The sequence below is a fragment of the Canis lupus genome, chromosome 38 (assembly GCF_048164855.1).
Source record: "Canis lupus baileyi chromosome 38, mCanLup2.hap1, whole genome shotgun sequence".
NCBI lineage: Eukaryota > Metazoa > Chordata > Mammalia > Carnivora > Canidae > Canis > Canis lupus.
This window is the reverse complement of record NC_132875.1, coordinates 23,311,297-23,317,841: the sequence shown is the minus strand read 5'-3', so window position 1 is coordinate 23,317,841 and position 6,545 is coordinate 23,311,297. Positions and strand designations below refer to the sequence as shown.

The 6,545-nt window shown below is 51.3% G+C and overlaps 1 long non-coding RNA gene across 1 annotated transcript; it reads left to right on the top strand.

Moving 5' to 3' along the window:
* The first annotated feature begins 3,721 nt into the window (after positions 1-3,721).
* On the top strand, positions 3,722-6,242 carry LOC140626943 (uncharacterized). Its single transcript, XR_012025904.1, has 2 exons — positions 3,722-3,942; positions 5,851-6,242. It is a non-coding gene; the product is annotated as an uncharacterized lncRNA (long non-coding RNA).
* Positions 6,243-6,545: the final 303 nt, after the last annotated feature.

Below are 6,545 nucleotides of genomic sequence, written 5' to 3'. Positions count from 1 at the left end.
TCTCTTAAAGCAATCTCAAACGTCCTTAAACAGCCCTGCTGCCTGGGGCCTTTTCTGTAGCTGTTCTCTCTGCCTGACTTCCTTATCCAGCTCTCCAGCAAGTTTCTTCTGGCTGCCCAACCCAAAGTAGTGCCTCTGTCACTTATTTTCACATCTTCCTGCAGTAATTCTCTGCTCAGCATCTCTCGCTCTGATATGTTGGTTGGGTTTTTGTTATCTGTCTCCCCACTAGAATAGGAGCTCCATGAAAGAGGGAGCTTGGCATAAATAAAGGAGCCCAGAGAGCTCTATGTCCTGCTGCTACTTCTTTATAGCTGTCGTTCCTGTCTTCCAAACTTCTTGAAGTTTTTTTTCAGGCATCCTGTTTCACATATTGTTCTTTCTCCTAGAATGCTCTTTCCCCTTCTTCTTTTGGTGAAGACCAATACATTCTTTTTTTTTTTTTAAGATTGATTTATTGATTTAAAGATGTTATTTATTTCTTCATGAAAGACACACAGATAGAGGCAGAGACAAAGGCAGAGGGGGGAAGCGGGCTCCCTGCAGGGAGCCCAATGAAGGACCTGATCCCAGGACCCAGAATCATGACCTGAGCCAAAGGCAGATGCTCAACCACTAAGCCACCCAGGCGCCCCAAGACTTACTTATTTGAGAAAGACAGAGAGTTCACATGGGTGAGTTCATGATGGGGGGCCATGGCAGAGGAAGAGAGAGAATCCCAAGCAGACTCCCCACTGGGCCTGGATCCCAATGTGGGGTTCCATCTCACAACCCTGACATCATGACCTGAGCTGAAATCCAGATGCTCAACCAACTGAGCCATCCAGATGCCCCAAGACTTATACATCTTTTTTTTTTTTTTTTTAAGATTTTATTTATTTATTCATGAGGGACACAGAGAGAGGAAGAGACACAGGCAGAGGGAGAAGCAGGCTCCCTGGAGGGAGCCCAACGTGAGACCCGATCCTAGGTCTCCAGGATCAGGCCCTGGGCTGAAGGCAGACACTTAACCGCTGAGCCACCCAGGCGTCCCTACTTATTTATCTTTTAAGAGCTTCTCCCACCATAACATTTGCCATCCATTGGTGTGATCGATCATCTAAGTGTCATTCTCTGCCGGCTGCTGGACTCTGGAGGTCCCGGGCTATGATTCCTTCACTGTTGCATCCCCGAGGACCTGACAGAGCTCTGGCCCTGTGGCCTCAGTAAGATGAGTCACAAGACAGGGAAAGGCCCTGTGACAGGTGCCTGGGATTGGCCTGAAGCCACACTGCATCCTTAGCCCTAGGGCCCGGCTCCCTGCTAGCTGAGGAAGGGGTGGAATTCATTCTGTACCCCATGTACATTACTGTTTGCACCTAAGTAAAACCCAATGTGTGAACTGATTCCTGAGAGAGGCTGGTGAATTGTTGACACCTGGAAATTGTCTTTTTACTTTTATTATTATTTTTTAAGATTTTATTTATTTATTCATGAGAGACACACAGAGAGAGAGAGAGGCAGTGACACAGGCAGAGGGAGAAGCAGGCTCCATGCAGGGAGCCCGACGTGGGATTCGATCCTGGGACTCCACGATCACGCCCTGGGCCAAAGGCAGGCACCAAACCACTGAGCCACCCGGGGATCCCCATCACCGTCTGCCTTATTCTCCTACCACATAGTGGCTGGAAGGCCAAGTTGCTGGGGTAGGAGGATGGCATTTGTGATAGGGGCGGAATATGTGAATTAGGAGGCAGAAACAAAGTGGACGAGAAGAGAAAGAAGAGAGGCGACTGCTGGCTTGTATGATTTAAGACTCTCCCACTTTGAAACTCCCAACACAGCCCCCTCGATGCACAACGTCCCTCTACCCCTAACATAAAAAGCCCTTTCTCAGAACAAAAGCCCTGTCACCGAAAGCACGTATTTAACAACAATAACAGCAAAATACACTAGGTACAAAATCATTTTTCTCAAAAATTTTTCTACTTCAACAAATATTTATTTTCCTGAAAAAGCAGAGATATATAAAGAAATAGAAACGTGGATTTTTTTGTTTGTTTTTGATTGAAAAGACTATCGGCACAACCAGGAGAACAGCATTGCCCCAGTGAGCCAAAGCACAATGGGAAAGCATTTTTAAAATAGAAAAGAACACTAATATATAAATCCACCAAGGTGATTTTAAAACACAGTAGTACCTCAATGCCGGAGCGGGGGATGGGCCTCATGCTCACAGGCAACTCGCTTCTGTCTTCCTCTCCGGTGGGCTGCTTTGGGCACATGGTTGATCCAGGCTGAGCCTCCATCATCGTGTTATGAACCATATGACCCCGGGGGCACATGTTGGACTATCATTAATAAAGGTAAACCCAGGGGGATCCCTGGGTGGCGCAGCGGTTTAGCGCCTGCCTTTGGCCCAGGGCGCGATCCTGGAGACCCGGGATCGAGTCCCACGTCGGGCTCCCGGTGCATGGAGCCTGCTTCTCCCTCTGCCTATGTCTCTGCCTATGTCTCTGCCTCTCTCTCTCTCTCTGTGACTATCATAAATAAATAAAAATTAAAAAAAAAATAAAAAATAAAGGTAAACCCAGCGGGCAAAAGAGTGTGAAAATTCATTCAGAAGGCAAATGGGAGTCTAGAGAGGCAGCTTTGGGCAGACAGAGAACACTCACGTTCCCCATCTGTAAAATAGGTTTGATGGCTTCTACTGTTCTTTGGGGTGCTAATAAGCTGTGGTTCCAAAGGGGTTAGGCAGGAATCGGGGGACAACATGGTGGGAGAGAAATGCGGATCACATGAGGGTCCTTATGGGTACCGGGGGGGGGCTTAGAGGTTGGGCATCTGCCTTCAGCTCAGGTGGTGACCCTGGGGTCCCTGGACTCCCCCGCAGGGGGCCTGCCTCTCCCTCTGCCCGTGTCTCTGCCTCTCTGTGTCTCTCCTGAAGAAATAAATAAAATCTTAAAAAAGAAACAAAGAACCAGGCCAAATGAGTTGCAACCCCAGAACTCCTCCTTGAGAGCCAGCAGGCCCGCGCCGGCCCGGCCCAGCAGAGCGTGCAGCCTGGTCCTGGGCGAGACTGAGCTTCGGCGCCGCTGCAGGTGTGCATGCCTTTGGGGGTGCGTGTGGGGCAGCACGCGGGCTGGGCGCGTGTGCCACACGGAACCAACAGGGGACAGCCTGTTGCCAGGCAGAACTTTGTCAGGCTGGTGTCAGAGAGAGACAGCCGAACCCTAAAGGTGACATGTCAGGGCAGCGGGAGCAAGGGCAGATGCTTTCCAGGACTCCGCAGCCTCCAGGGCAACAATCACGCTGGTCTGCTTGCTGCTGTTTGCGTTTTAGTCCTTCAGAGATACTGCGATGATTCTAGTGTTTGCGCAGGTGCCACCAACACGGAGGGGAACTCCCGGGTGAGAACGGTCCTCAGGGGGCAGCTTCCTCTTGTGTCTGCCTTCCGGGGCCCAGGATGCGTGTGGGGCGCACTCCGGCTTCCTCCCTTCTTGGCCACGGAGCTCTTGCGGCCTCCCTTCCTCTGCCCTGGTTCTCCGTCCCCACCCCGTGCCCAACCCACACAGATGCGCCCAGGGGGGACCTGCCACATCCCCTGCCCCCTGCCCCACGCCCATAGACGCCTCTTTGGTGAAGGCCATTCCCTGGCTTAATTATTTGCAGATCTTCCTTCCTTTCGGGGTTTCCCAAAGTCCAAAGACTCTTCAGATAATTAAACCTGGAGGGACGGGCAGAAAGAGACCCACCCCCTGGGCCTTTGGAATTGGGCTGGGCGATTAGGTCATAATTGATCTTTATTGTTGCAGCTGAAGATTATTTATCCCATTCCCAGGGGAGCCTGGGTCAGCGCCTGCCCCACCCCCAGCTTGCTGAAGCTTTCGCTGACCTGCCCTGGAGCCTGGAGTCCAGCCTTCAGCCCCATCCAAGGTGGACCTGGGGACAGTGACTGAGCTGGTGACTCCCTTTTCTTTTGGGGGCCTTGACAGTTGTGTCTCCCCTCCCCATCCAACCAATGGCTTTATTGCATTTCTCACCCTCCTTGTCACTGCCACACCTTTTGTCTCTCTGGGCCATCTCAGTCCCTGGGCCTCCCTAGGCTGGGAACAGCTTTCCTGAGGACCAAAGCCCAGGGTCAGAGAAGAGAAGTGCTCAGGCACGTCCCTACAGCAGCCCTCACTCCCAAGTTCTGACAGCTTTCCCAGGCATGCCCTGGAAAGGAAACCGGAGCGGGAGGAATGAGGTTCCCTAAAAATATATTTAGATTTCCCAGTGGAGGGACGAGTGGGAGGGTGGAAGGCAGGACTGTGACTACACTGGACATTCAGCCCCACTCTGTCCCCAAGGCACAGAGGCTCCTGCTGGAAAAACAAAACAAAACAAAACAAAAAACAACCCCCCTGGAAAAGAATGGGAAAAAGAAAATTCTCCAACCCACAAATAAATCTCCCAGGGCTGTCCTAGGCCATGGAGATTAATTATATTATTATTTGTGATAATAATACATTTTATAGCAATACTCTAAAACATTTTTACTGATTTCATTTTGCTCATCAGCATGACCTCATTTGTCCAGAGCGATGAGGGAGGGCAGAGATGAGCAACATGTCATAAAAAAGAGCTGAGGACAAGTCAAAACCAGAACCCGAGTGCTCCGCCTTTCCACCTCAGATCAATTATGCATTTCCTTGTGACAATATGGGGTCTCCTCCGGGAGGCTGTGATTTTCACTTGCTGAGTTGAAATCCCCTAGTAAGATTGCGGGGTGATGCCTGGCTACCCCAACAGGGGATTCAAGGTCTCCTACCTCTTTTAAGTGGCAGGTCCCTCCTGGGCCCTCCAGTGTCCTGTTTTAGGGAGCAGTACCCCGTGGAGTGAAGGGCCGAGCACAGCTACCATTATTCCACGCCTGCTGTGTGCCACGGTCTGTGCTGAGAGTTTACACCAACTCCCCCATTTCATTCCCTCAAGTCTGAGTTGAGGGCTCTCTAATCAGTCTTCTCTCTCGGAGGAGGCGGCAGGATTGGAGAAGAACCTGCCCTAAGGTCACACACCTAGTGAGAGGCAAGAGTCTAGATTTAAGCCCCGGACCTCCTGGACTCTGAAACAAATGCCTTAACTTGAAAGACACCCTAGGGCACAAGTCGCTATTCACTGAAAGAGAAAAGTCTCGTGCTTACATGTCACCCACTTAGAGGCAGAGAAAAAAAAAAAAGGGCAGGGCAGCCCTGGTGGCTCAGCGGTTTAGTGCCACCTTCACCCAGGGCCGTGATCCGGGAGACCCGGGATCGAGTCCCACGTTGGGCTCCCTGCATGGAGCCTGTTTCTGCCTCTTTCTCTCTCTCTGTGTCTCCAATCAATCAATAGATAAAATCTTAAAAAAAAAAAAAAAAAAAAAAAAAAAAGGAAATGGATTCAGGATCAGAGGATGTGAATAGGATCAGGATCCGGGTAGTCGGAGCCCCTCCTGGTGGCCTGCAGACAAGGAAAGGGAGCCCCCAGGGACTGGGTGATGTGCCCTGGACCAAATGGCAGAGCCAGAACCGGAGCCCGGGTATCTTGGCTTGCAGGCCCTGAGCTGTCCCCTTGACCTGCCCCAGGTCACCGGCAGCTTCCTTCCCCCACTTCATAGCTTTACTCTGCACTGCCTGCCGTGGTCAGAGGCCGTGGGCAGAATCCATGGTCGTCTATTTTCAGCCACTAAAGAAACTTCTTGGGTTAAAATTAGGCCCCGAAACACAAGCGAACAAACAAGTTCCTAAATAATTAAGGAGATCTCAGTCATGCTCCTGTAAGTTCCTCATAAATGCCTGAGATGTCCAGCTCATGTGGTCTCCATCCCCACCTCTGTTGCTTTTGAACTAGGGCACAGGGACACCAGAGCAGCAGCAGGCCTCATCACCCATCTGGAGCTTTGGTTTGGCTTCCAGACCCTGAGATCTCGGTACATGGGACAGGAGAGACGGCTGTCCTAGCTGTAGCACTGGAGTCCAGAACCCTCCATCTCACTAGTCACCCCTGCCCCACTGCTGCCTGCCCTGGCCCGCTTTTCTTACCCTCTCAGGCCTCCAGGCTCTGGGGCCGGGTGTGTGGGTGTCAAAGGGGGGGTAGTCTGTGTCCCAGAGCAAACGAGCAGCATCTGCTTGGTGAGATCGGGGTGGGGAGTTGAGCAGGGTCACAGCAGCACTGAGTGAGCCTTCCACACACTCGGGCTGGAAAACTAGCCCTTAAGAAAAAAATAAAGGCCCTGGCTTGTAGAGACTGCTAATTTTTATGGTGTAAAGACTCCTATCGTGGCTGATTGAAGCTACCAATGGATTTAACATTCCTGAACATTTAGTGTTTGGCTCTTGTGCGCTGGCATGAGCTGGCTCCAGCGTAGCATCGCCCCTCCTATGCTGCCCAGTTTTGGCTCCCAGACGTCCTTGATGCAGGGGCAGTTTTTAATTTAGTCTCAGCCCCTGGCAGGTGTCTGACAAACAGTCTAGGAAAACCAAGTCTCAGACAGTACATCTCCCCAAGCTCCCAGGTTCTAGCCACAAGGGAAAGAAGCAAACAGT